The sequence below is a fragment of the Nycticebus coucang genome, chromosome 5 (genome assembly GCF_027406575.1).
Source record: "Nycticebus coucang isolate mNycCou1 chromosome 5, mNycCou1.pri, whole genome shotgun sequence".
In the NCBI taxonomy this organism is placed as follows: domain Eukaryota; kingdom Metazoa; phylum Chordata; class Mammalia; order Primates; family Lorisidae; genus Nycticebus; species Nycticebus coucang.
Genome location: NC_069784.1, coordinates 37,361,237 through 37,388,954, shown reverse-complemented (window position 1 = coordinate 37,388,954; position 27,718 = coordinate 37,361,237). Strand labels below are relative to the sequence as shown.

Below are 27,718 nucleotides of genomic sequence, written 5' to 3'. Positions count from 1 at the left end.
TAGGAAAATGAGATTCTTTACCAAGTGATGATGGTTTCTCTGATGTCTGTATACCAACGGCTAGGTTTCTCTTTTGGGCATTGATGATCTGTTTGGAACACTCAGCCATACTTACAATAAGGAGGAAAACAAATGGCTAAGACTCGTACTGGAAGATACTGGGATTTCTTCTGACTCAAAGGTGTAGCCTCTAAAGCAATGGCCATCTACTCTAAACTCTCCAGGGAATCCAAGCCTCAGATTCCATAGGCGTCTACTACACATATAGGACTTTTAGCTACTCTCTGCCTTCTGCATACTTACAATCAGCTGGAAGGCTACTATTTAAACAATACCTGTTCAACTGAAACATGTAAATGTCATCTTTGAAAATTAACATTTGTACATTCTCTTAACAAGATAAGAGAAAACTAATTCAGTCAAATCGACAGTGTTTAATTATGAACTTGGTTCTATAAGAGCCTCCCACATGCTAGGAATTACTTATGCTAGGTTGCTTATTAAAAGATCTCTCTCCTTCTAACATTAGCACCTATATTTATGGATGTGTTTATATATAGGAAAATGTTTGAAACCCTAGTGATAGAAGCACCAGCTTATATTGATTTAGCACCGTATTTGGTGTTAAAAATTCCAAATGAGGAAATGAACACTGTGACCCCAAAGGATATGCCAACTTCATGTGTGAAGACTGGGAGCACAATAGTAATTGTAAATTGGGTTCTGTAGCTTGTGCCTGGTAATACTTTCATACTTGTTACAGGCAATTTCCACTGTAAAGGTATTATATTAGCAGAGAAAATGTTCTTTAAATAACAAAAAGAGGTAAAAGGAGAATAGATGAATGTTTAGTCTCATTTTTCTCTGATTTCTTCCAATTAATGGATCATTCTCACCAGTCCAAAAGCTTATCAATCATGCAGGGCTCAACTCGATTCCTTCCCTGGAATCTATTCTGACCACATTCAGGGCTCAACCTGATTCCTTCCTTGGATTCTATTCTGAGCACATTCAGGGCTTACCTCGAGTCCTTCCCTAGAATCTGTTCTGACCACTAGATACTCTGAGCTCTACTTTTCTGACTTTCTTAAATGCTTCTGTGGGTTTGGTGTGGTTAATTGTTATTTAAGGCTTGTGGTGCTTTCCAATTTTGGATTCATGTGGCAGTCTCTCCTATCTTCTACCTTGCACCTGGTCTTCTTCTGCAGACACCTCCTTAGCACTCTCGTTTCCATTCCTGAGTTTCCTACACTTGCCATCTCCATATTTCCCCATCACTCACTCTTTGCAATTGACCACAGCCTCTCTTGCTAAGATCACCATGACCTCCTCATGGAAAATCTAGAGGACACTTTCCCTTGCCTCACTTGACCTCTTAGAGATCTTGATTCGGAACCACTCCCTTTCCCCTGACACTTATTCTTGCTAGATACTTAAGTTCATTTTCAGGCCCCTGTCCTGCTTGCTTTTCATCTGTTCTGTTGTCTGATTTTTGACCCAGAACAGTTGAGACACTCTCCCTGGACCCACTTCAGTTTCTCTCTGTGGTCCTTGACTTCTTACAGAGCTATTGGCCTTTCAAGGCAAGTTTGTATTAGCTCCTCCTCCCCCAATAAACACATACAAAATAAGCTCAAAAACCTGAAAACATTTTGGGGGATTTGGAGATTGTCTGTTATGCATGGAACTCCCTCCCCTCACAGTAGTGAGGAATATCTGGTCAACGGCTGCGTAAGTCTGGGATCTGTACCTCCATCCCGGATCTCCCTCCCGGGCTTCAGATTTATTCATCAAAAAGCCTCCTGGACACATCAAAAGCAACATGCCCAGGGCTGAATTCTCGGCTTTCCCTCCTCCCTCACTCCTTCTGTGTTTTCTACCTCAGTGAATTGTGCTACCTTCCATGCAGTTGGCTGAGAATGATTCTTTCCTCTCTGTCTCCTACCACATCTAATCCGTGTTACTTAGTCTCTCACCAAGTCCTCAGAATCCTCTTCCTTGGTTATCTCTCAGATTCACACTATGATCACCATGATCACATCCTTAGTTGAGATCATCATCACCTTTGACCCTGGTCTATTAGAATCACTTCTAAACAGACTTTGGTGTTCCAGCTCTGTCCCTCTCTGAGGCAGGTTCAGCGCAATAGTGAAAACAATCTACCTTTTACACTCCTGGCTTAGAACCATCATAATTATTCCCATTATTCTGAGGACGGAGGCCAAGCTGAAACGTAGCTTGCAAGTGCCTTAGCAAGGCAGGTCTTGTTCCTTTTCCAGCTTCGTTTGCCCCGCTCTTAACGCTTTGTGCGCCCCGCTCTTAACGCTTTGTGCTTCAACCTTTGCCTTCAGGGAATCTTATAAGCTATTTCTTCTGCTCATAGCATTCTACTCTCCTCCCTCCTTTATCTGAGTAATTCTTCCCTTCAACTGCTAACTTTGATATTCACTTCCAATTGATATTCAGAAAACATCTGCTGATTAACCATCCGAATGCTTTTCTGACCCACCGGATGCCTTTCCTAGGTGCTCCTATGACATGAGGCAAGGCTAATTTTGTACTAAAACTCATGCTATCTCTGTTGCAGGTGTAGATTTCTGTATTTTAATTGTTGATTTTCTGTTACCCTCACTAGAGGAGGCAGCAATCATGTTTGTAACATCACCAGCACTTGACAAGGTGCTCAGCACATAAGTGCTCAAAATATATTTGATAATTAAACAAACGAGTAATAAACAAGTAACTTCCCGAAAGCAGGAACTTCATGTGCATGTTCTACTATGTCTAGCATAAAAGTAGACACATACTGTGTCTCTATCTCTAAAACAAAGATAGAGAATTAATAGACATTGCACTAAATCAAACACTCTATGATGCGTGCTGAAACTGCCACAGGCCCTCATCATTGCTTTTCCTAACAACTCTATAAAATTTGTGAGATGTTGTAAACCCAATTTGATTTAATTTAAACTCCAGAGGAGTTGCCAGGTGACTGAAACATAAAACGAGAGCATCCTAAAAGATCCATGCCTGGAAGACCCAGGAAAAGAACACAGCTTAGTGGAGAGGAAAAAGAAAGAATTTATGTAGCATAATTATTCTGGAATGTGTATCTTTCAGCTTTAACTCCTCATGCAAGGACAGCGACCCCGGTTCAGCTGAAGTTTAGGGGAGCATTGTGTGAGCACTGGCTAAAACTCTGACTGCCCCAGTAGAAATCCGGTAACCTAGCTCAGGGTTTGGGCTGTCTCTCCTTAGTCATTATGACAACAGCTGTGCTGGGGCTGAGCATCGGAAGCGGATGCTGAGGCTCCAGGACATTGGTCTGTGTCTGTAAATGGTTCCTTTCCATTTTCCATGGCCCAGTTTATCCTCACTTCCCTCATTCCAATCAGAGACTAAAATCTGTTATTTAAAGCCCTTGTCAGAGTGGCTTTTCCTCCACCAGTGGGAAAGATAGATTTCACTCAAAGCTGGGAGGTTGCTGTCAATTGCTGGCCTGGTGACTCCTGGCCTTGTGATAGGTGAAGGGCAGATTTCTGAGACTTTCCACTTATCTCTGACCAATTCATCACCCATTTTTCCATGGCCATCCAGCTCCTACATCTGTCTACATCACATTGGGCAGGGGAGGAACTGTACCAGTGAAGACCTAAAAACCTCTGCTAGCAGTCACATAGCTGATGTCCTGGAGAGCTCAGCCTATTTACAAATTCTGTTTACACACACAGAGCTCACACCAACACACTACGCATACAACGAATTGACTTGCATGTACCTTGAAGAGCCACCTGTGTGCAAGTGACACACAGCAGACACTGTCAAAGAAGAGCATCACTATGACCAACTTTAAAAAACTGAGCCCTCATCTACGATGCAAACTTCATGAACATCAGTATGTTCTTGCTTGCAGCCAGATCTAAACTTCCTGTATTTTAGTGACCAGCTGTCACAAGTCAATTTAATCTTGGCTTATAAAAAGGCTCCAACATTTAGTTCTGTGCCACCTGCCAGTAGGTATGAAAAACCTAGACCGTCTGCCTCGCTCTTCTTTATAACTTAATATATCTATTCTGGGAAGTGTGTTATCCGCCAGAATTTCCTGTGAGTTAGAGGTCCAAATAGCCTATTAGTAATGTTTCACATAGAGGTGCTAAGACAAAAAAGTCCTTTAGAAAGTGGTCCTTTGTAAAGCAAGACAGGAAGGAAGGCCAGGCTTACTGCTTTGCAGGTCAGCGTTTTGGCTACTTTTGTACCATAGGAGGATTTCTCATGCACTAAATTAAGTTTAGCTTTGGACCTTTCCATTATGTTCACGCGGTCATGTGCTTTGGAATAATTTGTGCAAATATTTTGTATTCATTTTTATTAATTATGATATTTTTCTTAATGAGGCCCCCGGTCCTCCCATTCCTCCCAAAGATCATAAGTATCAGGCATTACAAAACTTGAATCAGCCCCTGGCTTTACCTTTTACCTTGGATTGACACTAGCTATGCAAATGCTTTTAGAAGATGTGTTAGTACAAATACTGGAGCTTTGTAAATAACTTTTTTTAAAGGTGATAAATTATACAATGCCTCTCACTTACTTTTTCTGCCTTTGCAGCTCTTTGACTTTCTTTTTCACATAATTTCTGGTTTGTACCTCAACACATTAACATGTGACAATGTACCTTTGGGACTGAGTTATGACACTGGAATCAGACAGCCTGAGTCCACTTCCCATCTTTCCCATTTACTTGCTGTGGTGGGTGGGTAAGTAACCCAACAACTAAGCAGAGCTAACTAACATGGCTGAATACCTCTAAGCCCTTGACATTGTGCTAAGTGCTTGCTTTTCTTTTTGCATATTTCACACATTATTTTATAAAAACTTTACAATAGTCCCATGTGATTGGCACTAATGATTACAGCTGAAGCATTTGAATATTGAGGGATTAAGAATTACAGCTAGTGCAAGGTGGAGCAGGGATTCAGACCATGGGCAACCTGTCTCTAGAACTCTGCTCTTTCCAACACGGAGGGCATTCTGCCTTCCCAAGTCGAGCCACAGCTGCCTTTTCTATAAAACAGGAACAGATGGGGATTGAATGAGATAAAGCACGTAAGCCCTTAGGGTAGTATCTCATACGGGGTTCTTAATACATTTTGGTTTCAATTATTATTATTTATATAATTACTATGGCTACTGCTATTGATATGGGCTGATTCCTTCTGTAAACATTAATTAATGGCATATTTTATTGATAGTACCATGAGAGGTCTCTTGGGGATTAGAAAAAAAAAGATAACACATATTCCTAATCTCCAAGAACATACAACATGTTGAGTAGAAAAGCTGAAACATATAAACATGCATAGAATAACTACAGCCCATAACCAGGGTAGCACACCTTGTGTCTAATCACGGTACTATAGGAAAGCAGAGTGAGAACAGTCTGCAGTGTCTTCACTGATGAGGCATTTGTACTGAGCAGTCAGAGGGGCAGCCTCTACCACGGCAGGTAGGCGAAGAAAGAGGGCCAACACTTACCAAGGTCCATCCTGGAACTGTAATAGATGCTTTGCAAACATCATTTCATCTCATCCTCCTTACTACCCTCAGAGGGTGGTATAATTGTCTGCTATTTTCAGATGTAAAAATATGGCTGAGAGCACTAAAGTAACTTGCTCAGAGAAATATGCTGCTGGGAAGTGGTAGGGTAGGAGTCCATTCCAAAGGCCAGATCTTTCTAGAATATTACTCTATCTGAGATCAGAACAGAACAAACTGGTTCATAAAGAGATTAGGATCATGGCTCTATGCCATAATGTTAATACATATACTTTAATGTTGTTACTCAAAGTGTGGTCTGTAGACCAGAGGATCTTCAGTATCACCAGAGGGTTTGTTAGAAGTCTCAGATCTCCCTCAGACTTACCAAACCGGAATCTGCATTTTAACAAGATCCTCAGATGATTTTCATGCACAGTAACGTTTGAAAAGCACTTCAGAGTTCACAGTGAACAGAAAAACTGAAATATGGGGTGAAAATTATGCAAACATTTTCCCTTCCATCAGTTTTTGATTGGAAAATCTTTGGCCTCAACTGGACTGGCAGTAATAGTACTGACACATTGGGCTGACCATTTTGTTTGCAAATTAAGTCCAATCCACCGATCGATATATTCATATAATAATTAAACAATTTCACTATAATAAAAGGGTTTATACTTACTCTTCGAAATGATATTTATATCCAGAACTTTATACTAGAAATTCTAACAACTGAAATGTAAAATGACAAATAACCTAATTAGAAAATGGATCTAAATAGATAATTTCTCCAGATTGACAAATAGCCAACAAGAAAAAAAACAAAATACAAAAAAATAAATAGCCAATAAGCACGTTAAAAAAAAAAAAGGTCAACACTATTAGTCAGTAAGGAAATGCAAATCAAAACCATAATAAGATACTACTTCACACCTCCCAGGGTCTCTATAATAATATAATATGAACAACAACAAATGTTGGCAAGGATGTGGAGAAACTGGAACCCTCACACATTGCTGTTGGGAGCGTAAAATGGTACAGCCACTTTGCAAAATGATCTGGCCATTCCTCAAAGAGATTAACCTAAAGTTATCAAAGGATCCAGAAGTTTCACTCCTAGATATTCACCCAAGAGACCCGAAAACATGTCCACAAAAACATTTATATAAATGTAATAGCAACATTATTCATAGGAGACAAAAAGTGGACACAACCCAATATCCATCACCTGGTGAGGATAAACAAAATGTGTCTAAAATGCCCAGGATAGGCAAATTTATAGAGACAGAAAGCAGGTCAGTGGTTGCCAGTAGTTGGAGAAGGGGTAAATGGGGGTGACTGTTAATAGGTAAGGGACTTTCTCTTTGACTGATAAAAATATTCAGGAATTAGTGGTGCTGTTGAACAGTTTTTTGAATATACCAAAACCCACTGAATTGTACATTTAAAAAGTAAAATAATTCAAATAAATATGGTATTTATATAAAATTGAATAGAAAACAGTGGATACATGTTTGAGCTTTGGCCCGGCACCGGTAGGACAGTGATTACCCCATCAGCCACATACACCAAGACTGGTGGGTTCAAACCCAGCCAGGGCCTGCTAAGCAACAATGACAACTGCAACAAAAAACAGTTGGGTATTGTGGCGGATGCCTGTAGTCCCAGCTACTTGGGAGGCTGAGGCAAGAGAATCGCTTAAGCCTAAGAGTTTGAGGTTTCTGTGAGCTGTGATGCCACGGCACTCTACTGAGGGCGACATACTGAGACTCTGTCTCAAAAAAATAAACAAAATAAGTTTGAGCTTTGGAGTCTGATTGATAGCCCTGCTTCAGCAGGAAACTCAGTCAAGTTCTTTAAGCCCAGTTTACTTCCCGTGTAAAATGAGGATCATAACATTCCTACCATAGGGATTGCTGAGAGCATTAAAGGGATACAATAGAATGCAGATGGACTACTAATTGATGCATGCTTCTTTCTTCCCCCAACAGTACCATGTTAGCTGTGTACAAGGTCCCCAGTATAGAGACCACACGTGGTGTGCAGCACCTCCTCTAGCTGGGTGTGGCCATGACTATGGTGGCTGGGACACTTTTGCTGTGCTCTGATTAGCTGGACTCTTTCCATTTCTCATTTACTTCCTGGAGCATGAACACTGTGTCAGGGTGTCTTGGCAGAAACTGGAAAGGGGCAGGGTAAGATAGATTGTACCTGCCCCTCCGACAGCCTCTCTTGCAGTTCGGGAAAGGTAGATGAGAGTGGGTGTGTGAAGCAGAGGCCACCATCCCAGCCCAGTGGGCTGTCTTCACACACCTTGATTGATACCTGAACACGTGCTATTATAAGCTCTTGATAAATATATTATTATTATCATGTATTGCACAATATTATAGAAAACTCTCAGATCATGAAATACCAAATGGGTCTGGCGCTATCCTAAACCCACAAGGAAAGACAGGGTTCCAGTCTTTCCAGCATTCAACTACTTGTTCCTACATTAATAAAAACCCAATAAAAACCTACTGGGAATTATCCCTGTTAAGCAAAAATGTTTTCTTACATGTTTTTCCAAAATACTCAATGGCCAAAGTTCAACGTGAAATAGATTTCTCCTTATAACATTTTTTTTGAAAGCAGCCACATGCCAATAGTTCAACAAAGAGGTTAGACAGTGAACTGTGTTCGAATTCCTATGTTATAGGAGATGCATGCCTGACAGAAGGGACCTACAGGCTGGGCACGATGGTTCATGGCCTGTAATCCTAGCACTTTAGGAGGACAAAGTGAGAGGATCGCTTGAGGCCAGGAGTTTAAGCCCAGCCTGGGTAGTACAGTGAAAACCCGTCTCTACAAAAGGTAAAAACAAATAGTGGGACATGGTGACACACTCCTGCAGTCCTAGCATTGAGGAGGCTGGGGCAGGAGAATTCTCTAAGCACAGGAATTTGAGGCTGCAGTGAGCCATGTTCATGCCTGCACTCTAGCTGGGGCAGCAGAGTGAAACTGTCTCTAAAATAAATAAATGAATAAATAAACAAGGGACATTCAGACTCTAGAAAGCCACTGTGGAAATCAAGAGGGCAGATTTCCATATAATTCTTGAGCTCATTCTTGTACAAGGATAATGAGTCACTAATATGGCCCCTGGTTGACAGGATTTCCTTTTTTGTGTTCTGTTCTTAGGAGAATTAGTTTTGAAAACTAATTGGGATGGACATATTTTTTTTCTTAAGGAGAGAAACTGATGGCTACACAGCTTTCTCTGGGAATGTAAAAGAAAAACTGAAATTTGGATCTTTTCTTCTTATTTTTTTAAATATATAAGGCAATTGGCTTGCCCCAGTGATGGAAAAAGGACCAGAAAGCCTTTTTGTATATTTAAGTAATAAATCATTTAGACATCCTGGCACTTAAAAAACCCTCTAAAACTCCCATGTAAGCCTTACTTGAGGCCCCAAACTTGCCTATAGTGAAGCATCAGATTACATGACTCACTAAATTGCTTATTCTTTTAGATAATATTTAAAATAGCCTTTTTCTATTTGTAAGCTTGCTAGAGAGGCTAGAGTACCATGACTATAAAATAAAAATAGGGAGCTAAAAGGCTTGAGAGAATGCACCGAGATGGATGCAGGGTATGATGGTGTTGTGTGATCATTTACTAAACTCACGAGGAGTCCGGTTAGAGGGATAAAGGACATAATACTGCAATTATTATTGCAAACCAAGACTGCCACTGTTCTCTGCACAACCCATCAGTCTGGAGATTGGGAGGTAAAAAGCTTGTTAAGTTAGAAATAAGTTAACCCCAGGCCAATTAGCAATTAATAGATGATTCTATGCTTAATATATACATAGGTAGGGTAATAAGTCTATGTCTTTTTGAGGAAACAGGAAATGTAGGGGTCTCTAGTCTCAGAAATATGAATGATTAGAGTTCAAGTAACCAGATTCTATAAGGAAAACAAGGCTGTGTGGTGTTAGGAACTTGGAACCTGGGGTCTGAGCTGCACACCTGCTCCACCACGAGCCTGCTGGGTGCCCCCAGCTATCTCCTTCCCAGCAACACTGGAGGCTGTCAGAACCTAGAATATGGGGTTGCCATCCAGCACTTCTAAAGACTTTTGATGTATTCAAGTTTTTTTCACATGTACTCATTCATTCTATGGTTTAAGGCAACCAGCTGCTGTATTTTTTCTTTTTTCTCTTAATATTTCTTTCGCCTAGGTTATTATTTGCAATTTGATGTGAACTATACCATGATAATTTCTTATATACTTCCTTGGATTAAACAATATTTTTTTTTTTTTCTCTTAGGAAAACTGGAATTAAAAAAAAAAAAAGGGTAGGAATAGATCTAACGCTCTTTTGGGTTTTGCAAAGCCAGAGTTCAGCCAGGCTCTGGCTGGAGGGCTGAGAGCCACCTGACCCTGTAGCATTTCTTTATAAGATTAGATAATCAGGTAAGTTTTTGGTAGCTTTTAAATGTGCATACTTGTCCACTTAAGCAAGGTCTTTTTTGTTAAGAGGCTGATTAAAAATGGATCAGACTGAATAAATGGCTCTCTGAGTAGAAATTTTAAAGTGTCAAACCTATGTTAAAAAACACCATTTTGCTACAGCAAACTTCTTCTATACTTTTAGTTTTACTACAAAATTTGAGAGGAAATTGAATTAGATTCCCATGGGTGGTATGGAAAATTGGGGAAAATAGCTTTCTTCTAATTCTCCTTTTTCTGAGAAATAAAATAATTTCCAATAGAGAAGAGTGTGCCCAGCAGAGCCTTTGTTTTTTCCCCTTATTTGGTGGCCTACTTTTGTTAACAAGCCTTGGAAAAGTTGCAGTTTTAAAGAAAAAAAACCCTACAGAAAGAGAGAGAAAAAAAGGAAAAGACTTTGCGTCCACCAAAGGGGTCTGATCTTACTTGTCATGACCAATGACTCAACCTGTGTCACTAAAGATTAGAAGCAAAGATTCTAAATAAAATAAAGCAAAAAACAAAGAACAAAGAACTTTGAAAATGGAAATGAACAACAACGATTCTGAAATGATTCAAGAGATAGAATGTGGCCAAGAATAAACAGACAGTGGCTAGTGGATGTACCAAAGTTTCCTATGCACTGTCAATGCATGTGGGCTTTCTGTCCATATGGTTAAATATTCAGAGGTGGGTCTGCACCAAATGTGCACAAACTGTTTAATGAAAAGGGAGATTTAAAATAATTTAATGTGGGTCAAAATCTCATTTTAGAGTCAAACGATATATAATCAAGAAACCGAGGTTTGCATAGGATAGGCTGGCTTTCTTTCTCTGAAAAGTGAAAGACTTGGTCCATGTTTGAAATATGTCCCAGATTGGCTGTTGATTGACCTCCTGTCCTGGAAATATCTAAACTGTATTGAGTTCACAGGTTGTAGCTTTGGTAATGCCCAATCCCTTCTTCCTTCTTTGGTAATAATCCCTTGGAACCATCCCTTCTCATTCTCAGGCTGAGGTTTAGGTAAGTAATTCCAACTTCTAGATCCAGGGAGGAGCAGAGAAGCCACATTCAGCTCACCAAACCATCTGTCTTTCTGGCACAATGATTGCTTTATGGATGGGAACAGCACTGGATCCCTGTGAAAACTGGCTGTGGGGCCTCAGCTGAGATTCTGGGAGAGAGAAGTCCTTTTTCTTACACTATTGCTAACCTGTAAGAAAACAAACCTGGAACTGCTCATGGCTATCTTGGCTGTCACATGGAAAATACTGGCTTAGAAAAAAGCCAATGCAGATTGGAGAGCAAAGCCAAGGTCTGGGGACATTGTCCTGATGACCTGCTATAGCCCGTGTGGCAGCCCATCTAGCTGTGCTCCGGGTTCTGACATTGTCCTGATGACCTTGGATAGCCCGTGTGCCACCCCATCTGGCTGTGCCCCTGATGCTGAGTTATGTGAGTCAAAATAGTTTCTGCTTAAACTAGATTGAATTGTTTTTCTATCACTTTCGACGGAAAGATCCTGACAACACACTCGACTGCAGCACAGAATATCCCCATGTTCCTTCTCTGTCTCCTGGGCTGATTGAGTTAGACTGGCTTTGTGACCCAAAAGTAATTATTTCATGGATTTAACAGCAGTCTGAAACTTAGGACCTGGCCTGAAAAGACGAGCTGGGCAAACCAGATTTTTCAGCCAAGTGTTTAGCATTGGGAAATGGAGAAACATTATTATGAGGAGGGGGACTTAGAATATATTTAATTGCAAGGCACATTCCAGTTCTAATCTTAAGCAATGCTTATAAAAATTTTTTTTTGTTAAAGTGAATTTTTTTTTTTTTTTTTGAGTTAAGATGAAAGACACTGTATTTTAGTTAGAAAGATCTGGATTTGAACCTACTCCCCCCCACATTTAAACCGTTTGACAAAGGCTAGTGACTTTGCTTCTCTGAATCTAGCCCCTCATCTGTAAAATAATGACCATAACAAGCTATGTATTTATTTGGCTTTCTTGTGACTTTTGAAGCAGATAGCATGGCAAACATCACCACAAACAGCTCATAGATCGGTTCTTGCCAAGTTTTAGTTCTCATCTGACATCATAATCATAAAATATTTGTTAATCACTCATTATATGTTCTTACAACATGTAAGAGACCGTGGTTGAGATTTTACCATTTTGAGCATGTGAACCCTCAATAAACAAGCAGAACAAAACAAACAAATTCTTCAATTGAACAATACCCACAGACAGAAGGGACCTATTATTTCAGCTCATCCTCCAGTCATTAGATTTTCTCATTTTTGTTTTATATTTAACAGAAAAATGAGAAAAAACTTGGGTGCCCTTTGAGGCTCTGTAGGGTAGGGGAAAGGGAACAGGACTGTGAGCTCTTGACAGAAAGGAAGCCATACTCAGTCAAATAATTTAAGGAGGTTTATTGTGAGGAAAATTTAAGGACCATGACCCAGGAGCCACACCCAAGGAGCCTTGAGTAAGTGGACCCTCAGTGGGACCATTTTTACAGGTGAGGTCATAAATCAATACATGGAAAACATACATTGGTTTGGCCCCCAAAGGTGAGACATCTGGAAGTGGGGAGGCTTACAGGTGAATAAAGGGTCTATTACAATGTTAAAGAGCAATAGAGACAATGGGCAACCTTGCCTGGTTTCTGATCTAAGTGGAAATGATTTCAATTTAACTCCATTCAATACGATATTGGCTGTGGGTTTGCTGTAGATGGCCTCTATTAGTTTAAGAAATGTCCCTTCTATGCCAATTTTGTTAAGTGTTCTGATCATGAAAGGATGCTGGATATTATCAAAAGCTTTTTCTGCATCAATTGAAAGAATCATATGGTCCTTATTTTTTACTTTGCTTATGTGCTGAATTACATTTATAGATTTACGTATATTGAGCCAGCCTTGAGACCCTGGGATAAATCCCACTTGGTTGTGGTGTATAATTTTTTTGATGTGTTCTTGGACTCTGTTTGTTAGGATCTTATTGAGTATTTTAGCATCAATATTCATTAGTGATATCGGTCTATAATTTTCTTTTCTTGTTGGGTCTTTCCCTGGTTTTGATATCAAGGTGATGTTTGCTTTGTAGAATGTGTTGGGTAATATTCCTTCTTTTTCTATATTTTGGAAGAGGTTTAGTAGTGTAGGTACTAGTTCTTCTTTAAAGGTTTGGTAGAATTCTGACGTAAAGCCATCTGGTCCTGGGCTTTTCTTTTTAGGGAGATTTTGTAAGTTGATGCTATTTCAGAACTTGATATAGGCCTGTTCAACATTTCCATTTTGTTCTGGCTAAGTCTTGGTAGGTGGCGTACTTCCAGGTATTGGTTGATTTCTTTCATATTTTCATATTTCTGAGAGTAGAGTTTCTTGTAGTATTCATTAAGGATTTTTTGAATTTCTGAGGGGTCTGTTGTTATTTCATCGTTACAATTTCTGATGAAATTAGAGATTTTACTCTTTTCTTCCTGGTTAGGTTGGCCAAAGGTTTATCTATTTTATTGATCTTTTCAAAAAAACCAACTTTTGGATTTATTGATCTGTTGTATAATTCTTTTGTTTTCAATTTCATTTAATTCTGCTCTGATTTTGGTTATTTCTTTTCTTCTGCTGGGTTTGGTGTTGGAGTGTTCTTCCTTCTCCAGTTGCTTGAGATGTCCCATTAAGTTATCAAATCCCTCTCTTTCTATTTTCTTGAAGAAGGCTTGCAGTGCTATAAATTTTCCTCTTAGGACTGCCTTTGCAGTATCCAAGAGATTCTGGTAATTCGTATCTTGATTGTTGTTTTGTTCCAAAAATTTGGTGATTTCCTTCTTAATCTCGTCTATAACCCATATATCCTTCAGCATAAGTTTTACCCATTGCAATTAGGGAAGAAAAGGCGATCAAGGGTATCCACATCAGGTCAGAAGAGATCAAACTTTCACTCTTCGCAGATGATATGATCGTATATCTGGAAAACACTAGGGATTCTACTACAAAACTTTTAGAAGTGATCAAGGAATACAGCAATGTCTCAGGCTACAAAATCAACACCCATAAATCTATAGCCTTTATATATACCAGCAATAACCAAGCTGAAAAAACAGTCAAGGACTCTATTCTTTTCACAGCAGTGCCAAAGAAGATGAAATATTTGGAAGTATACTTAACAAATTACGTGAAAGATCTCTACAAGGAGAACTATGAAACTTTAAGAAAAGAAATAGCTGAAGATGTTAACAAATGGAAAAACATACCATGTTCATGGCTGGGAAGAATCAACATTTTTAAAATGTCTATACTACCCAAAGCAATATATAATTTTAACACAATTCCTATTAAAGCTCCATTGTCATATTTTAAAAATGTTGAAAAAAATAATACTTCGTTTTATATGGAATCAGAAAAAAACCTCGAATAGCAAAAACATTACTCAGCAATAAAAACACAGCAGGAGGAATCATGCTACCAGACCTGAGACTGTACTATAAATCGATAGTGATCAAAACAGCATGGTATTGGCACAAAAACAGAGAAGTAGATGTCTGGAACAGAATAGAGAACCAAGAGATGAATCCAGCTACTTACCGTTATTTGATCTTTGACAAGCCAATTTAAAGCATTCAGTGGGGGAAAAGATTCCCTATTTAACAAATGGTGCTAGGTGAACTGGCTGGCAACCTGTAGAAGATTGAAACTGGACCCACACCTTTCACCATTAACTAAGATAGACTCTCACTGGATTAAAGATTTAAACCTAAGACATGAAACTATAAAATTACTTGAAGAAAGTGCAGAGAAAACTCTTGAAGGAATCGGCCTGGGTGAATATTTTATGAGGAGGACTCCCCAGGCAATTGAAGCAGTACCAAAAATACACTGCTGGGACCTGATCAAACTAAAAAGCTTCTGCACAGCAAGAACATAGTAAGTAAAGGAAGCAGACAGCCCTCAGAATGGGAGAAAATATTTGCAGGTTATACCTCCGATAAAGGTCTTATAACCAGAATCCACAGAGAACTCAAATGTATTAGCAAGAAAAAAACACGTGACCCCATCTCAGGGTGGGCAAGGGACTTGAAGAGAAAATTCTCTAAAGAAGACAGATGCACGATCTACAAACACATGAAAAAAAAGCTCATCATTTTTAATCATCAGAGAAATGCAAATCAAAACTACTTTGAGATATCACCTAACCCCAGTAAGAGTAGCCCACATAACAAAATCCCCAAACCAGAGATGTTGGCATGGATGTGGAGAAAAGGGCACACTTCTACACTGCTGGTGGGAATGCACACTAATACGTTCCTTCTGGAAGGATGTTTGGAGAATACTTAGAGACCTAAAAATAGACCTGCCAGTCGATCCTATAATTCCTTTACTAGGTTTATACCCAGAAGACCAAAAATCACAATATAACAAAGACATCTGTACCAGAATGTTTATTGCAGCCCAATTCATAATTGCTAAGATGGAAGAAGCCCAAATGCCCCTCAACCCACGAATGGACTAGCAAATTGTGGTACATGTATACCATGGAATATTATGCAGCCTTAAAGAAAGATGGAGACTTTACCTCTTTCGCGTTTACATGGATGGAGCTGGAACATATTCTTCTTAGCAAAGTATCTCAGGAATGGAAGAAAAAGTACCCAATGTACTCAGCCCTACTATGAAGCTAAATTATAGCTTTCACATGAAGGCTATTACCCAACTATAGCACAAGACTATGAGGAAAGGGCCAAGGAAGGGTAAGAGGGGGGGAGGTTAGGGTGGAGGGAGGGTAATGGGTGGGGCCACACCTTTGGTGCATCTTAGAATGGGTACAGGGAAACTTACTAAATGCAGAATACAAATGTCTATATACAATAACTAAGAAAATGCCACGAAGGCTACGTTGAACAGTTTGATGAGAATATTTCAGATTGTATATGAAACCAGCACATTGTACCCCTTGATTGCACTAATGTACACAGCTATGATTTAACAATAAAAAAATAGAAACATAAAAGGTCTATTAATTGGAGACAAAGTAAGTGACAGACTCAGGTTTGTTATACATATTGAGGAATTGCAGGGAAGTTGCCTGTTATTGAGTCACAAAGGACGTCTCTAAGAAGGGGAGGGGCAGGATGAGGCAGGTCTGATCTCCTTTCTCATGGCCAGCAACACAGTATGAGGGATCCTCTTGGCCAAGAGGGGGTCCCATCAGTTTAGGGGAGCCTTAAGATTTTATTTTAGTTCACAGCTCCATGAAGGCAGGGTATAGGCAGGGGATGGTGGGACTAAGTCCTCAGTTCCTAAAAGACCTCTCCTGGTGCCTGGAGTGTGGTAGGCACCTAATAAATGTTTGCCAGAGAATTATCTTATCCCATCCCTCACTGCAGAAATGTGAAGACCAGGATCAGAGAAATAATAGTAACAACAACGGCAATAACAATAATAAATGAGCCAGCATCTCTGAGCTTAGATTTCATTTCAACATGCTTTTGTAAGAGCACCTTCTCCTGATGGTGTTTTATTTCACCTATACAGCAATTTAGGGAGAGAGAAGCAGGTATCTCTCTTCCCATTTCACAGAGAAAAAAAAAGATTCAGCTTTAGAGAATTTACGTGTAATAGGGTATAAAACCAAACTTGTTTTAATATAGAAGCATAATGGTTTTGTCCTTTTCCATATACCTCCTGGCCCTTTCCCTAAATCCCATTATCAATACTTTAAACAAAGTAAGGCAGCTTAATTTCCTTCAAGTATTGAAAAACTGTGATCATTTTGATGTGTTCCTAAGTTACCAAGGATTTCTTTTCTGGCTTTAACAGGTTATCAAAGTCATCTGACAGAAGGGACAGTTTTGTGTATAAAAAGATAAAAAGTGTGTAGCAAAAGCATCTCTGCCCTTCATCTTTCCTGCAGTGTCCCCTGAAGGCCCCTGTAGACACTTCCTTCCTGATCTCTTGCTTCTAGCCTTAGCCTCCTTGGTGCCTGGACAGCAAGTGGAACCAAGCCACAGGTGATTTACCTTCCCAGAAGCAACCCCCAAATAAGGAGGAAGGGACATTTGAGGATAAGTATTCCAGTTCCCTTCCCCCTCACGAAGACGGTTCTGAAACCAGTGCCTTTCCTGACTTTCCTTCCCCTTCTACTTATTCCTCATTCTTTGGAACTCTGGAATTATTTCTGAAATATACTATTTATGCCCAAATCCTTGTCTCAGGGGGTCCCAGAACTAGGAAGACAGAAGGGAAGAAGCCAAAGAAGAGTTAAAAGACTGCAGAGTGGACCACAGAAGGACACGTTTGATTGCTGGGAGACGATGGGTCGAGGATCTCAGGAGGAAGATGCTCTTAGCACCCACCATCTGTGTCTGTGGATCCTTTGGTCAGCATGTGGGAGGGAGCTTTGTTCTTTATGTAACAAGCCTTCACTGACTGACTGTCTCGCTCTGGGCTTCCTGCATCTCCCCCCACACCCCCAGCCCCCAGATGTCAGGAAAAACCCTGAAGCTAACTGACAATGCTTGAGAAGCCTCAAGAACTGGAGCAGTGTTAGTGAAATATCCTCGTTATATACACAGTGTGTCCAAATGTACTGGATTCACACTTGTACCCAGGTCGTCTGTCCCTCAAGTCCAAGGGCTTCCATCTGAATTTTGGCTCTACCACTTGCTAGCCATGTGACCTTGGGAAGGTTACTTAACTTTTAGGTACCTCAGTTTCCTCATCTGTAAAACTGGATATTAATATTATCTATCTCCTAAGGGAGTTAAGAAGAACAAGACATTATTATCTTTGAAGTATTCAAATCCATGCCTGGCACACACAGTAAGCATTTACTATCATCATCGCCATTCTGATCATCATCATCTTCATCATTCTTGCTCTATTTTTGTTGTGAGAAGAAAGTCTGATTGGGTTACTAGAGGAAGCCAAGACTTCCCAATTCTTGACTTACAGAGCTCTGTGTAACAACAGTGCAAAGTTATCACATGAAGTGTTTCTGAGTACACCTGGCTTAAGATATGACCAATAAGACTGATATTTTTCTCTCTCATAAATTGTGCAATTTCTACACAATTTTAAACTTTCAGATGCTCAAATGAAATCTGAAGGATGCTGTGGAACTCTGATCCTCAGAGAGGAAGGATTTATCATCTGCAACTAAGGCGGAATGGAATCTTACAGGCCTGTGGTCTTTAGGATTCTATAGCTATGGCCATAGAAACAAAACGACCTATGCTTTTTGTAATAAAAGCCACATGATGGTGACAATAGCTGCCACAATACAGTTCCAGATCTTGAGATTTCCCTTCATTTAAGAGCCCGCCCAAAGAGTCACCCTGGAACAAAAGCAAATGGCAATGGCGTCTCCTGAAAGGCTGGAAATATCAAATGCAGAGTGTGGTGTAGCCTTTTAATCCACAGGGTAGCATAGTAAAGGTCAATTACCTCACTTAGAGGAATGAAAGGCATGTAGTAAAAGTCAAATAGATATGCCATTAGATAATGTATTTCAAGCATGAAAATGAGCCTCTTCTATTGCAGGGTTATATTTAATGCACTGGTAAACACAAGAGCTTTATGACAAAGAGTAAGACGCGAGGTTGACAGTGAATCTGCCCGACAGAGTGCCCTCTGTTTCGCATGTGGGATGGCGCAGTCACCATTGATTGGTGTCAAGACCCTGCCAGAAAGCAGGCAGGCTGGCCCCACACATCGCCAGACAGAGCTGGGGGAGCAGGTGGCTCTAGGGCCTTCAGTCCATCAAGATACCCTCGGCTGTGCCCCACCAGCCTCTCTGTCACTGGTCCATCCAGACCTGTGACCCTGTACCTTAAGCTTTTCTCCCTCCCTGGCATTCTTCTCCTGGGCCTCACAGTGGCTCTGGAGTCATCTCTGCTCTTAGCAACCTTATTCCCTACTTCTGTGCCTGTGACTCTTCACTCCAAGGCAGTTCCCCTGTCCTGTAGACCTTGAATTTGAGTCCTACTTTTAACTGGGGTTAAGGCATCTCCATTGTGCTTTTGGCATTTGTTGATGATTTGATTTCAAGCGTTCAACCCTGATTTTTGCATTTTGATCACCGACGTAGGAGGGTTCTTTCCCACAAAGCAATCATATGTCTCTGAATATATCTTCTCCCCCAGCTGTGCCCTCAGTTTTTTGCCTCATCAGAAATATCCTGAAGGGTCACAGGCAGTACTAAGGGTGGGAGAAGGACCTGCCTCCACAGGTTCCCGGAGGTTAGGACCAAGAAATAATCCACTTAAGTTCACTCTAGTAACAGGTCAGCACCAGGTTGGAAATTCCCATGTCATAGAAATTAAAAGTCAGAGTGAAGCATGACAGAAACACAGGATAACATCATAATTCAGGGCAAATGTGTCAATAAATTCCATAGTTAAGAGTGCCTGGGCAGAAGGGTAATACAGCAGAGGGGGTAAGATTCGGGGCATCTCAGTTTTCTAATTAGAATCCTTTGTCCTTTTAACAAGATATATAACCTTGGACATTTTTTTTTACCTTCTTAATGCCTTAGATTCCCTACCTATAAAGAGGGAATATAGTAGCAATATTATTATAGGGATGTTTTTATGATTAAATGAGTTAACAAGAGTAAGTGCTTAAAAGAGTTTCTAACAAGATATAAAGACTGGATAAATGGTGGCTATCACTATCCTTACTATTACTATTTTCTATGCTAGGAGCAACTGATTAATGATTAAATGTCTAGTATACTCACCTATTCTCTGTCCTCTTCTCTTCAAAAGGAAAAAAATATAAACAGAAGGAAAAAAGAGGTTGAGAACAAGAACTTAAAACACAGGGCAAACAGTGGAATACCAGGAAGACTGATCTGAGGTCTACCATGGTGAACTTTCCATTCACTTCCTCTTGGGGTAGCTAAAAATCCTGCTTATCATCAGTCATCAGTCAAGTGATCAATCTATGACCTGAAGGCATTGAAGTGGGTTACATGGCAGAGAATGATCCCTTTTGGGCTCAGAATCAAAAGATATGTCAGCACCTTTGGCTGACAGGTAATATTAATACACAGCATGCCTTTTTTATCCAATAAAGGCACATTAGCCAATGAATCTACATTTATACTTGCCTGGTGAATGGTATTCTGTAGATCATATCAGAAGTCCCCAGCAAGCATGTGCATTAAGAACAAAGATTCCAGGGCGGCGCCTGTGGCTCAGTGAGCAGGGCGCCGGCCCCATATGCCGAGGGTGGCGGGTTCAAACCCAGCCCTGGCCAAACTGCAACAAAAAAATAGCCGGGCATTGTGGCGGGCGCCTGTAGTCCCAGCTACTCGGGAGGCTGAGGCAGGAGACTCACCTAAGCCCAGGAGTTGGAGGTTACTGTGAGCTGTGGGATGCCACGGCACTCTACCGAGGGCAATAAAGTGAAACTTTGTCTTTGCAAAAAAAAAAAAAAAAAAAAAAAGAACAAAGATTCCAAACAGGACTGTTGGTGTACACCTATAGTCCCAGCTACTCCGAGAGGCTGAGGTGGGAGGATCATATCTTGATCTAGGAGCTCATGCCCAGTCTGGACAACATAGTGAGACCCTATCTCTAAGCAAATAAACACACAAAAAAACAAAATAAAGGTTCCACTTTATTTTTTATAGTGGACTTCCACCCAACTTGGAGTAACAGGGTGTATGTTTACCCTCCCACCTCAAATAACAACAATTTAAAAATACAGGATGAAATATATAAAATGGTTTCAAGACATCCGGCAAAGAAGGGTAGTTACCCTGAGAGTCAAAGAAGACATGAGGTGAGTTCAGCGGACACCTCAGCTTGCCGCTGTAGAGAGTTTGCTGGTCACAGTGTAGATAGGAAGGACCTGGCATTCCAAATCTGAAAATCCAAAATCTGAAATGCTTCAAAATCTGAAAATTTTTGAGCACTCACATGATACTCAAAGGAAATGCTCATTGGAACATTTGAATTTTTAGATTAGGAATGCTGAACCAGTCAGTATATATAATGCAACTATTTTAACATCTGAAACAATCCAAACTATGAAACACTTTTAATCCAAAGCAGTTTGGATAAGGGATATTTACACTATAATTTTCTTGTCTTTTAAAGATTTTGTCTTATTTCAATGCCAGGGTATTAACTTGCTTCAAATAATGATTTAGAAAGTAGTCCCTCCTTTCCAATTTTCTGGAAGAGTTTACATAGCATTAATATTTCTTTTTTTTTTTTTTTGTAGTTTTTGGCCAGGGCTGGGCTTGAACCTGCCACCCCGGCATATGGGGCTGGTACCCTACTCCTTTGAGCCACAGGCACCACCCACATTAATATTTCTTTAATTAATATTTAATTATTACTATTTAAGCATTAATATTTCTTTTTAAAACATTTTCTAGAATTCACCAAAGAATCTATCTAGAATTGGGGGTTTTTCTCTGTGGGAAGAGTTCTGATTGAAAATCCAATTTCTTTCTTTCTTTCTTTCTTTTTTTTTTTTTTTTTGCAGTTTTTAGCCCGGGCTGAGTTTTTTGAACCCGCCACCTCCAGCATATGGGGTCAGCGCCCCACCCCTTTGAGACACAGGCACCGCCTTAATTTCTTTCTTTTTTTTGGGGGGGGGGAAAGAGTTTCACTATGTCACCCTTGGTAGAGTGTTGTGGTATCACAGCTCATAGCAACCTCAAATTCTCAGGCTCCAGCAATTGTTTTACTCCAACTCCTATGTAGCTGGGACTACAGGCACCCACCACAATGCCTGGCTATTTTATTGTTGCAGTTCTCATTGTTGTTTGGCTGGTCCAGGCCGGGTTCAAACTCACCAGCCTGGGTGTATGTGGCTGGTCCTATAACCAGTGTGCTATAAGCGCCAAGCCCCCAAATTCAATTTCTTTACTAGATATGAGACTATTCAAGTTATCTCTTCTTGAGTAAACTTGATAGTTTGTATCATTCAAGGAATTTGTCTATTTCACCTAAGTTGTCAAATTTTTAGGCATAAAGTTTTTCATAATATTCTATAACCAGTCTTTTACCAGCTGTAGGATCTATACCATATAGGCCACTGTCCCTTACAGATATATAGTAAAAATTCCGAACAAAACTTTTGCAAAACAAATTAAAAATACATTAAAATGATGTAGTCATCATAACGAAGTGAGATATGATCCAGAAATGCAGGTTTTAACATTCAGCAGAATTAAGTGTAATTCACCATATTAACAAACCAAAAAGGAAAAACCATATGATCATCTCAACAGATATCAAAAAATTGTTTGGCAAAATTTAACATCCATTTCTGATAATAAATTGCAGCAACCTAGGGCTAGAAAGAAGCTTCCTCAACATGATAAAGGACATCTACATTTAATATTTTATCTAACGGTCAAAGACGGAATGCTTTCTCTTTAAGATTATGAGCAAGATACGATGTTCATTCTCAACATTTCTGACTCCTGGTCTGTGTAAAATATCTCAAAGGATACAAAAGAAGTTACTAGAATTAAAAGGTGAATTTAGCAAGATTGCAAGATCAATGTCTAAAAATCAGTTGTCTCTCTAAACACTAGTAACAAGCAGTTGGAAATTGAAATAAAAGCCATTTTCTATTTATAAATCATCTACACAGCGTAATAGCAACAGAAATAGTACTTAGGATTAAGTCTGATGAAACGTGCAAGACCTATAAAGAAATGAATATAAAAAATTGCTGAGGACTTAAAGGGGACCTAAAAGATGAAGAGCTGTGCCTTGTTCATGGGTCAGAAGACTCGATATGGCTCATGTTACTTCTCCCCAAACTTATCAATGAATTCAATGTCTTCCCCCAAAACTTACCCCCCCCAAATACACAACACCCAGGAGGCTTTTTTGTTTTTTAAAAAATCAGCAAGCTCATTCTAAAATTCACATGGACATGTAAAAAGCCTAGAAGAGTCAAATTGTTTTGAAAAAGTACAAACCTAGAAGATTAATATTACCTGATTTCAAGACTTACAAAGCTACAGTAATTAAAACAGCATGAAACTGAAATAAAGATAGATTGGGGAGTAGAGTATAGAGTTCAGAAATAGGCCACACATAAATAACTTTTTTTTTTTTAATAAAAATCACAAAAAATGCAAAGGCACTTTAGTGGGAAGATGTTCATCTTTTCAACAACTGATGCTAGAACGATTAAATGTTCATATGAAAAATAAACTTCCTTTCATACCTGGCATAATTTATAAAAATTAACGCAATACTAAACACAGGCCTAAGTATGAAATCCCAAATTATACATTTTTAAGAAGAAAATATAGGAAAAAAATACTAGTGACTTTGGGTTAGAAAAGTTTTCTTAGATATAGCACCAATGATCTATAAAAAACAAAGTGATAAAATTAAAAACTTCTACCCTTCAATAAGCAATGTTCAGAGCATGAATAGACAGCGGGAGAGTTCTGTGGACTGGAAGAAAATATTTGTGAAGCATATATCTGATAAAGAATGTGCATGCAAACTATATACAAAGACCTTTCCAAACTCAGTAATAGGAAAACAACAAACCTAATTTTAAAAATGAGCAAAAGTTTTGAACTGATATTTTACCAAGAAAGATGTACGGCAATTAAGCCCATTAAATGTGTTCAATGTGAACTATGCATCCAACAGAGGATTATTATCCAGAATCTGCAAGGAATTCAAACAAATCAGCAAGAAAAAAACAAATAACCTCATTAAGGAGAGTGCAAAAGGTATGAACATGTTTTTTTTCAAAAGAAGATAAACAAATGAACAAAAAACATAAGAAAAAAAGTTGCACAACCCTCATTATTAGGGAAATGCAAATTAAAATCACACCTTACTTCTGCAGAATGGCCATTATTAAAAAGTTAAAAACTAGTAGATGTTGGCTCAGATGCAGCGAAAAAGGAATGCTTATACACTGTTGGTGGGAATGCAAATTAGTACAACCTCTGTGGAAAGTAGTAAGGCGATTTCTCAAGGAACTAAAAGCAGATCTACCATTTGATTCAGCAATCTCACTACTGGGTATCCACCCAAAGGAAAACAAGTCATTATATTAAAAAGACACCTGCATTCAAATGTTTATCACAGCACAATTTCCAATTGCAAAGATACGAAATTAACCTAAATGCTATGAGCATATAAAGCACTAACTGATGAGCATATAAAGAAAGTGTTACTTACACACACGTGTGTGCCAGCACACCATGAAGAGCTACTCGGCCATCAAAAGGGATGAAATAATGTCTTTAACAGCAACTTGGATAGAACTAAAGACAATTATTCTAAGTGAAGTATCTCAGGAATGGACAAATATCCTATGTTCTCACTTATAAGAAGGAGCTAAAAGATGGGTTATGTATGGTCATAAAGTGGTATAATGGACATTGGAAACTAAGAAGGGAGGAAGTTGGGAAGGAAGTGAGGGATCAAAATTACCCGTCAGGTACAATGTACACTATTTGAGTGACAGGCACACTAAAAGCCCAGATTTCAGCATTATACAATTTATCCATGCAAGAAAAAATAAAAACTTGTACCTTCCTAAATCTTGAAATAAGTTTAAAAAAAAAAACCCAAAGCAAACAAAAGAAATAAAAAAGAAAGATGTTCAATGGCATTAGTCATTGGCAAAGTGCCAATTAAAATCCCAGTGAGATACCATTACACACCAACTAAAACACCTAAAATAAAACAGACTGACCGTATCAACTTTGTTGAGCTCTCATATATTGTGAGTGTAAATGTAATATAACTACTCTGAAGTACAGTTCGATAGTTTCTTAAATAGTTAAATATATGCTTAACATATGACTCAGATGTTCTCCTTCTAGTATTTACCCAAGAGCAAACATGCCCATACAAAGACTTATACATGAATGTTCATAGTAGCATTATTTGTAAAAGCCAAAAACTGGACACAACCCAAGTGTCCATCAATAGCTGACGGGATAAACCATGGAATAAACCAGCAATAGAGTACCATGACTTGAAGGGCTCTCTAATTATGTCAGACAAAAGAAGCAATAAAAATGCATCCATGGAATTTGGACTCTTGATGTTATTTAAAAAAAAGAGAGTCCTACTGTGTAATTCTATTTATATCAAACTTTAGAAAATGCAAAGTAATCTGTAGAAATGGAGAATTGATCGGGGGTATGCAGAAACTTCTGAGCATAAAGGGTATTTTCACTGCTTAGCTTTTGGTGATAGTTTCCCTGATGTATACATAAGTCAAAACTTATCAAATGATGTACTTTAAGTATATGGAGTTTGTCATATGTCAATGACACTCCAATAAAACTGTTTACAAAAAAAGAAAAGTCAAGGTCTCTGGTGTTAGGCTGCCTGGAACTGAATTCTCACTCTATTATTTATTACCTGTCCTATTACAACAACTCCTTAACCTCCAGCCTCTGTTTCCTTCTTTGTCAAATTGGGATAATAATAATGCAAGTCTTGCGTTCTGAAGAATAAGGGGAGTGATACACGTAAAGGACTCAGATGAACGCTGCTACAGAGGAAGTTCTCAGTGATGGATCACGGTCAGGGTATGACCTCTACCGTAGCCGTGAAGGAGGCAGCGAATCACCGAAGACTTAGAAGTCCAGAGAGCCACTTCTCGCTAGCATTTTACGTACTGGAGGTAAGGTTTTTACATGAGTTACTTGACTTCTTTCAGTTTCAGTTTCCCTATCTGTAAAGTGAGGATAGGGACAGTGTTTACCACCAAGTATTGTTATGAAAGTAGGTGAAATGAGAAACGTGTGCTAAAGAATTCTGCCTCCTACCCCCCTTTTAGGTAAAGAAAATAAACATAGTATTTTTGCACACCTGAGATTCATCTCCGTTGTGCCCATTGAGGTGATGAGGGGGAGAGGGAACAGGACAGGAGGGGCAGACAGAAGGAAGACGGGACTCAAAGGATATTGGGACCGGCTGTAATGTGGACTTGGGAACATCCTTCAAGAACCTTGACAATCATGGGAGATAGGAAGATGGAATAAGGTTTTCCTAGTGCAGGTTGGATGTTTCCGTCATTGTTATTTAAAGATTTTCAGCATGGGGTAACTTCAGTAGGCTGGGGACTAGGAGAAATTTCTATGGCTCATATATTGGTGATATATACTTTTAAATTCTGTAGTAAAATTGCCTGTTTTACACATGAGAAAAAATTACCAGGCTTGGTCATAATGCAACCAGGACACACATGCACAAAGGTATTCTAGGATTTAAGAATCACCCAGGAAAATGTTGCCTTGAGGTTATATTTCATCACAATTATAAATGAAGATTGTTAGGCCACAATAATAGTCATTTGCACTACAATTATTTACTAGATATCTGATATGAACTAAGTGTGCTGGTGTCAGACATTCAGAGGACTCCGTGAGTTCCAAGAAATTTCAAGTCTGTGTGTTCCTACTTCCTATCTCGACTTTTTAAGGCTTTGTATATTAAAAAAATCAATTTCAGGCAAACACTGAGATCTGCACTTCCTGTCTTGGCAGGCACAGGTTCAGAATGCCCAAGTGTCCACTCAGGATTCAGCCCCTTTGCCCATTATATCTTTGGGACAGTGCTGATTTATCATATCGCATGATGTTATTAAACATTTATTATGCACCCCCAGTGTGCCAGACACACAGAAAACAGATAAAAGACATTGTTCTTGCTTAGCAGCCCTTTGTAAAAGAAGACTAATGAATGTATGCTTATTCAGTAGATCAAGCAAGCAATATATGTTTTAGGAAATTTATAAATATTTAATCAAGATTTTGTACAGTAACTCTGACTGAGAAAATGAGGCTTCTTGGAATACTAAAATGGGATTCTGAGTGACTAAAAATTTAAAGATCCATAGCTTTTGTGGACAAAATGAATGGCAACAGCTTGAAATAGATTATTTCAGAACTATTCCACATAATTTCTCCTTTATTTCTTGTAAAAAATTTAAACATCGGGCGGCACCTGTGGCTCAGTGGGTAAGGCGCCGGCCCCATATACGGAGGGTGGCGGGTTCAAATCCGGCCCCGGCCAAACTGCAACCAAAAAAATAGCCGGGCGTTGTGGCGGGCGCCTGTAGTCCCAGCTACTCAGGAGGCTGAGGCAAGAGAATCGCTTAAGCCCAGGAGTTGGAGGTTGCTGTGAGCTGTGTGAGGCCACGGCACTCTACCAAGGGCCATAAAGTGAGACTCTGTCTCTACCAAAAAAAAAAAAAACGTAAATATCAGAGAACATCCTAAAACCTTAAGACACACGATGAGTTAATTCTTCATCATTTCAGTCTAGATATGAAATGTGGAAAGTTTCATTTTATCCTAGTGGCTTATATGTTAATAACTTGGGAAGAATTTGAAATCTGACTTTATCTTTTCAGATAAAAACACACACACACACAATCTTATAGAAATAGGAGCTTTTGTCTATGGGTCTCTAACCCAGCCATGTTGCATTTCTTGGCCCTTCAAAATGTCATCCTTGACTCTAAACCCTTTGTTCTAAAGATAATTTTAGGTATGAATTTATGAATTTCCAGGTCTCTGGAGGGAAGATGTCACAACAAACTTCACTTTGAGACAGATTTCAGGCTCTATATTTAATTAGAAGTGCCCTTACATCTGCTCAGTAGCCATCCTAAAAAAGTCCTTCTGAGATGGCAGTGATGACCCACAACTTCCGATCGATATTTGCAG

General features: G+C 39.3%; 1 protein-coding gene across 5 annotated transcripts in view; it reads right to left on the bottom strand.

Moving 5' to 3' along the window:
- NTNG1 (netrin G1) overlaps positions 1-27,718 on the bottom strand; it is a 351,684-nt gene that overhangs the window by 94,559 nt on the left and 229,407 nt on the right. The gene's annotated exons all lie outside the window — the stretch shown is intronic.